Consider the following 7,832-nt stretch of genomic DNA (forward strand, 5'->3'; position numbering starts at 1 on the left):
CCCCTCCTGTGTCCTGCCCAGCACCGGTCCACTGGCCTGGCCCCTCGGGCCCACAGCCTCTGCCGGGCTCTCCGCAGTCTCTGGTCCCTGTTCTCTTTGCATTCTTTTCTCCCAGGCCCCGTGCCACGCCCTGTCCCCATCAGGAACTCCTGATCCTGTGCTCTGGGTAAGTGCTGACCCTCCTCCTCCCTGTCCTGGTGAGCGCTGACCTTTGTCACGACTTTGCTCCAGTTGTCTGTCCCTGCTGGGCACCTGCGGTTCTCATCGGTCTCCATCCTCACTTCAAAGACTGGAGTCAAGAGGATCACAGCACCAAGCAGCCTCAAGGCAAAGATCTCTGCCACAGGCTTCGTCGGCCAGTGGGCTGGGGGCCGCGGGTGTGCCTGGCACCCCAGGCTTCTGGGAGGACTGCACCCCCAAATGTTTGCAAGACCCCATCTCCACAGAAGAAGTTGCACACGGTGATGTGCACCTGTCATCTCAGTGAGGGGGAATGAAGGGGGTGGCGGGTCCAGTCACAGTCTGGGGCCCAAAGCAAGACCCCATGGCCAAAAAACCAATGCAGGAATACGAGGCGGGGCTGTGGCACAATGGCAGTCTCTGACTAGCAGGCTTTGGGGGCCAGTATCATGAAAAAAACTCCCCCTTTCCCCGGTGGGCGGCGGGCCTGAGGCCTGGCCCCTGCTAGGACCCCGGCCGCCACGTGCAGAAGCTAAGCTGGGCCTCGCCTGCGCCACCTGGTGGCAAAGGAAGCAACACAGCGTCCGTCTTCTGTGGGAAGAAAAGGCCCCCTGCCCGAAGGCTGTCCTGTCTGGAGAGGACAGCGAGAGCCTGGGTCGGGGCCAGCGCCACCCGTGGGTCACCTGTGGTGCCACGCGCTGGGACTAAGTCAGGATGGCTCCACCCCTTCCCTTCTCCCTCCACAGGCTTGCGCTGGGCTCCCATCTCCTCGGACCCCTCAGCCCTAGGGTTGGGGGACTGCAGCAGGCCAGGGGAGGCAGGCAGGTGGTGGAGCCCCTGAGCCCCTGGGCAGGTGTCCCTGTCAGGTGGAGGAGGCAGGGGACCGCCTGGCCCTGGCGGAGTGGAATGGACGGCCCTCCTCTCCTGAGGGCAGGAGCCCCGGAGGGGTAGATCACCCAGGACGGAGTCACCTGTCCCCACGTGGGCTCCGCCGTCCCCACTGCGTCTTCGGCGTCCGCCGCCCCTGGGTTCTGGCTGGCCTCCCCTTCTTGGAGGGCGCCTCCTGCCCGTTGCTCCCTGCGCCACCCAGAGCCCTGGCTCCAGCCGTCCAAGCCAGGATGGAGCCTCGGGTGCAGACTCCCACTCACCTCCCTGGTCCTGCCAGGGATCCCTTCCCACCCGCCCACCCGGACCCCAGCTCAGGGCTCCGGCGGGGAGCAGGGGTCCTGGAGACTGCAGCGTGGGTCCTGCGCTGCGTCTGTCCTCACTGCAGGGTGCTCACTAACCCTGCCCAGCCTCACCCAGCAGGCCCCAGGCGCCTGAGGGCCTTGTCCCCCAAGTCCCTGCAGCCAGGTCCACCCACGGGTGGCCCAGTGAGCCCTGGAAAAGGGGAGGTCGGCTTGGGAGGACATGGAGGTCAGCTCAGGAGGACATGGAGCTCAGGTTGGGAGGACATGGAGGTCAGCTCAGGAGGACATGGAGCTCAGGTTGGGAGGACATGGAGGTCAGCTCAGGAGGACATGGAGCTCAGGTTGGGAGGACATGGAGGTCAGCTCAGGAGGACATGGAGCTCAGGTTGGGAGGACATGGAGGTCAGCTCAGGAGGACATGGAGCTCAGGTTGGGAGGAAATGGAGGCCATCTCAGGTGGACATAGAGGTCATCTCAGGTGGACATAGAGGTCATCTCAGGTGGACATAGAGGTCATCTCAGGAGGATGTGGAGGTCAGCTCAGGTGGATGTGGAGGTCATCTCGGGAGGACACGGAGGCCTAGGGAGGAAGGCTGTAGGAGGGAAGGATACTAGGGGCCTGCTGACCACTGCTGCCCCCATGTGCAGTGTCTGCTGCCAGAAGAGCAGGAAGACACAGTGGGGTGGGGCACCATCTCAGAACCAGCCAGACCAGCAAGTCTGCAGACATGCACCCCGACATCAGAACCCAGAGAGATCCCCGAAATGCATAGTTTAAGACCGGGGACTCCTCGGAGCCCGAAAGCGCTGAGGCCACCCAGCCCCACAACTGCTGCCCGCTGCCCTCTGCCCTCACCAGACATCATGACGGGCTGTGGGTGACCCAGGCAGGCAGTGTCTGCAGGAGCATTCCTCCAAGCCAGGGCATCATGGTAGGACTCTCTTCCATGCTGGGCCCCAGTGCATCATGGGTGGGACTCTCCTCCATGCTGGGCCCCAGTGCATCATGGGTGGGACTCTCTTCCATGCTGGGCCCCAGTGCATCATGGGTGGGACTCTACTCCATGCTGGGCCCCAGTGCATCATGGGTGGGACTCTCCTCCATGCTGGGCCCCAATGCGTCATGGGTAGGACTCTCTTCCATGCTGGGCCCCAGTGCATCATGGGTGGGACTCTCCTCCATGCTGGGCCCCAGTGCATCATGGGTGGGACTCTCCTCCATGCTGGGCCCCAATGCGTCATGGGTAGGACTCTCTTCCATGCTGGGCCCCAGTGCATCATGGGTGGGACTCTCTTCCATGCTGGGCCCCAGTGCATCATGGGTGGAGACTGCCCCAGTGCATCATGGGTGGGACTCTCCTCCATGCTGTGCCCAGTGCATCATGGGTGGGACTCTACTCCATTCTGGGCCTCAGTGCATCATGGGTGGGAGACTCTGCCCCAGTGCATCATGGGAGGAGACTCTCCTCTGTCCCGGACCCTGGTGCATCATGGATGTCAGACTCAGACACAAAAACAGTGATGCCCCCGACATAGCAGAAAGGGATTCTGCAGAGATTTGACCCCACGTCCCAGAGGACAGGGCTGGGGAGATGAGGGGCCCACAGGACACTAGACAAGTATATCCACACATGGCAGCGCAGTACAAACTGCAGACATCCAGGCAAGGGAACAGCATAGAGCGAACCCAGGAAAGAAGCCACACAGCAGCCAGACGGTGTGCACTGTGAGCATGTGAGCATGTGGGCACACTGGGACAGCGCCAGAGGGCTCAGTGTCAGGAATGGACACACTGGGGACCACACTGGGGAGCCAAGGGCAGGAGAAGGCCGGCCGGCGGCCTCCCTAACACCAGGCCAGGCTGGGAAGCAGGACAGGCCACACAGAAGAAGGAAGGAAGGAAGAACAGAAGGGAGAGAGAAGAAAGAAAGGAAGGAAGGGAGGAAAGAAGGAAGGAGGATGGAGGAAGGAAGAAGACTGAAGGAGGACAGAAGTAAGGGATGGAGGAAGGAAGGAAGGAAGGAAGAAAGGAAGAAAGGAGGGAAGATGGGAGGAAAGAAAGAAGGAAGAAAGGAAGGAAGAAAGGACGAAGGAAAGAGGAAGGAAGGAAGGACTAAGGAAGGAAGGACAGGGACCAGCCAGCGGGCCTCCATGCAGCACACATCACCGGGCGCCCGGGCCCGGGGGGGGGGGCGGTTCCCACGCCCTGGTGGGGGCTCCAGCTGTGCCCTTCTGTGCGGCCCTGGGAGACATTCTGGAGATAGCTGATGGGTCTGTGCCCTTCTCCAGACCCCTCTCTGGCCGGTTATCTACCCGGCGTCAGCAGTGACTTAGGGGCTTTGCTGAGGATCCCGGGGCAGGCGCCGGCCTGCCTCCCACGGGAATGGCTCTAAGGATCAAAGCCCTGCTCTGGGGACGGGGTCCGGCCATGGGAAGCAGCAAGGGTGCCCTTGGGGCCCAGGGCTGAGTGGAGGCTGGGCTGGGGGGGGAAGGCGGGGAGCACGCGCCCCACAGGCCTTCTGGACACCGCGGGCAGCCTGGCCGCTCCATCTTGTCTGCCGGGGGCCGGAGGCATGGCTCTCATGACCGTGCAGCTGGTGGTTAGCTCAGAGTCCAGGTGACACACAACACTCAGACCAGCCTGAGGCCTTTTTCCTGACTCAGTAGAGCATCTCATGCAGGTGCGGGAACAGGGGGATCGAGGTTCTGCAGGCCCAGAATAAAGTCAGGGCCAATCCTGAGAAACCAGCTGCACGGTTCCAGAAGGCTGCAGAGCACCCGCCCTGTCATCACCCTGTCAGAAGCAGAAGGCAGGACGAGGGACAGGACAGGAGGGTCCCCGTCCAGCAGGCTGCCTCCCGTGGACGTTAGGCTCGTGTTGCCGGTCACAGGGCCCCTCCCGGCCGCGTCCCGGCCTGGAGGAGACGTTGGCACCACCATGCTCCCTGACCTCCACAGCGTAGCGGGGGGGGGCCCGGCCCCGAGCCCACGGGCGGAGGGCGCAGAGCCAGGGGGCTCTGTGGCCAGGGCTCCCGCACAGCCTCAGAGGAAGGCAGTGCAGACACCCAGCACCGTGAGCGTGGCTCAGAGGCCTGGTGCTCATGACACAGTCCTGTCCCAACGCAGGCAGCCAGCGCTCGCCACCCAGGGGACCCGGAGGTCCGCAGGGGCCGGGCTCCGGGCCTGCGCTGGGCTGGGGCCTTGGTGCTTCTGGGTCTCTGATCCGTTCTAGGCACAAAGACTCCGGGGTACAGTGGTGCTGGGGCCTGTGCACCCCGCCTCTGCCCTGCGGGCCTGAGCGTGACCAGGACGGGCGTCCAGGGTCACACTGGATGCTCAGCAACATGAGGAAGAAGCAGAGAGAGGGCACAGAGGGGAGGCTGGGAGAGCCCAGGCAGAAAGGGAGGGATGGAGCGGGCCGGCGCGCAGAGGAGGCGCAGGAGGGCAGGGTGCGCGGCCTAGGGCTGCATGGCGCCTCTTCTCTTGCTGTGAGCCCCAGTGAGAACGCTGAGCCCGCCATGCCCTCCAGGCCAGTGCCGCACGGTGGGAGACGGGCGCCCAGGCCCTCGGTCGCCCTGGCCAGCTGGGCTCAGTGGTTCCCGGGAGCCTGCCATGGCCTCCACCGCCGGGCCGGAGCCCCACTCCTTCCAGAACCTGCTGGAAGAGGCGTCCCCCGCCCTGGAAGGGGACCCGAACCCACAGTCATGTGGGGACAGAACCCCAGTCCAGCTGGCCCACGGTGACGTGCGAACTCGCTCCTTGTGGGCCACACAGGGCCTGCTCACCCACCAGGACTCTCGGGACCCATGTCCGCTCAGCCTCTGCTCCAGAACCCTCCAGAGGGTTCCTGGCTGGGGACTGCACTGAGTCTTCCTGTCCCCCGGGCCTGGGCCTGGCTCGTGCCCATGTGTCCCCTGTCCCCACCCGGATCCCACTCCTGCCCGGCACCATGGCCAGTGCAAGCCAAGCTGCCCACCGGACCCCTCAGGCCGGCCGGCCAGCACAGCGGGCTGCTCCCCTGGGCTCCTGGGGTCCCGGGCTCCCTCGCTGGCTCACGTGAGGGCACAGGCGGCCCAGAGGCCCGGGCAGGCCTGCACAATGTTACAGCAGAATGAAAGGCGGGAGAGGAAGAGACAGATGTGTGTCCTGTAAACAGTCTGATTTCCCAATGCAAACCAGATTCCGGCCAAGGCCATCAGGTAAACATCTGCGTCAGAACCCCCGGCCCCCCGCCGCCCGGGAGGCCCCGGCTCTCAGTCCCCTACTCTGGGACCCGTCAGAGTCGCCGCCCAGACATTTCGTAATTAGACAAAATTAGGCCTCGGATTCCTTCCCTAAATCCCAAAGATCTCTGCGATTTCAGGTCTCCTCAAAAATGAAAACATTTGGTAATTAAAGGACACAAGTGAGAACACTCGAGAATGTTCTCTCAACTGGAAAATGCCAATTAAGGAAGTGCCTCTGCCTCCCGCCCACCTTGGCAGCCCGGCTCATCTTTCTGCTCTGCCTGACACCAGATTAACTGTGCCCTGGCTCTCGGGGGCCTGGGTGGAGCGGCGCGGGGCCCTCCTTGCCTCTGGGATTCAGGGATTTGGGTCCTCTGCCTACTCAGCACCCTGTGTGGGTCCCCAAGGACCGGCTGGGCCCGCACACCAGGGACACAGCCCTTGAAGCTGGCCAGGTCAGCCTGGGCCTTGAAACTTTGTGCATCCTAGACCCTTCTGTTCTGGGACACAGAGTCTTGGTGGATGAACCCCCAAATCCTCAACTTCAGCTTTCCCTGGGTGCTTCTGGTTCAGTTACTCCCAATGGCCCTACCGTTTCTTCTATTTTATTTCATCTTTTATGAGATATGAAATATAACAATGTCTGCCCAGGTCAAAGCTCTTCTTCCCAGTGAGTTCAACCCTGTCCTGTTTGTCCTCCTGTCCTGACTGCAAAGCTACCTGAGGATTTGATTCCCCAACGGGAAGGTGGCTACCATCTCTGCTGGGTGTTCAGGGGTAGATTTTGTGGTTGTGATGGAATTTTGTTCTGTAGTTCTTGGACTCAGCCCAGGCCCAGGTCCATGCCAGGTGCCTGACCACCTATCGCCCGCTGCCCTTGTTAATCTTGTTAATTTGGAGGCTCTCCTGCTGCCTACCCCTCATCAGCCTCAAAGTCACTGTCTTCCTGCCTCCCGGGCGGCTGGGCTTGTAGCCGCGGGGCGCCAGGTCCGGTTCACTCATTCTTATATGTTTTAGTTTATGCAATCGCAGACTCTGGGCAGGGGACCGTGAGCCCGGCCACCATTTCCCCTCGATGTCTAATGTTACTATGAATCAATGTCAGAACCAAGACAGCCAGCATTCATGCTGCGGTGTATCCAGCTCTGAGCTCGGTGTGGATGTTAAGCCTGGGCCACCAAGGGAAAATGTCCTCTCTGAGCCCTCCTGCCCCCAGCCCCGGCCTGTGTCCGCACGCTGCCCCGGCCCCTGTGCACCTCGGCCCTCCCAGGCCTCGCTCAGCAGCCATCCTTCCAGCCACACAGGCCGCAGGGCCCGATCACTGCCAGTGTGGAGCGTGCGAAGCCTGTGTGTGCACACGTGTATCTCTGTCCTGGCATAAACATCCAGGAGCGCAGTGGTTGGGGTGTACGGGGCATGGATGCCTTGGTTGTTTTTGTTTCTGTGTTTGTGTGTGTTGGTCATGGGGCCTGAACTCTGGGCATGGGCGCTGTCCCTCAGCTCCTCAGCTCAAGGCTAGCGCTCTACCACTTGAGCCACAGCGCCACTTCCGGCTTTTTTTGCTTCTGTGAGGCTGAGGAATCGAACCCAGGGCCTCGTGCATGCGAGGCAAGCGCTCTACCACTGAGCCACCTTCCCAGCCCGGATGCCTTGTTTTTAAGGGAACTCCTTTTTCAAGGCGGTGCATGGACATGGCTGTTGTGTGTCTCGATTCCCCCGGTGTGGTGTGGGCTGTGGGTCACCCAGGGCCACGCTCCCCTTCTCGGTCATCTCCCAGTCTGGAAGTGCCACGTGAGGCCCTGCCCCGCACGCTCCCTGAGGCTGCCCGGGCCCGAGCGGGTCCCAGCTCTGCCCGTCCCAGAGGACCGAGCGGCGGTGGCCCGGACAGCGCAGAGGCAGCCATGGGGCCGATCCGACCCAACACGCCGCACACAGCAGGGAAAATACACAGAGCTATGCAGGGCTTCCCTCGGGCTCTCCGGACCAGCACCGTCTGCCGCATCGGCGGACGCCCGGTTCCTGCGAGCAGCACCAGATGCAAAGAATCACTTGACCAGGATCCGGTCTCCATTCCAGATAGAGCCTCTCTGCCCGGGGCAAGCGCTTTCTCACTCTGACTAAAGAGAAAGCCACCCACACGCCAGGTGCAGAGGCCACGCGGGGCCGAGGAGGTGACACGCCCCAGAGACGGGGCCAGGCGGCGTGCCCGCGCTGCGCAGGCGCCTCTCCTAAAACC

General features: G+C 62.6%; 1 non-coding gene across 1 annotated transcript; it reads right to left on the reverse strand.

Moving 5' to 3' along the window:
* Positions 1 to 7,161: 7,161 nt before the first annotated feature.
* Positions 7,162 to 7,235, reverse strand: Trnaa-cgc (transfer RNA alanine (anticodon CGC)). The gene has a single exon. It is a non-coding gene; the product is annotated as a tRNA-Ala (tRNA).
* Between the last annotated feature and the right edge of the window lie 597 nt (positions 7,236 to 7,832).

Source organism: Dipodomys merriami, unplaced genomic scaffold (genome assembly GCF_024711535.1).
Source record: "Dipodomys merriami isolate MVZ:Mamm:240054 unplaced genomic scaffold, mDipMer1.0.p SCAF_78, whole genome shotgun sequence".
NCBI lineage: Eukaryota > Metazoa > Chordata > Mammalia > Rodentia > Heteromyidae > Dipodomys > Dipodomys merriami.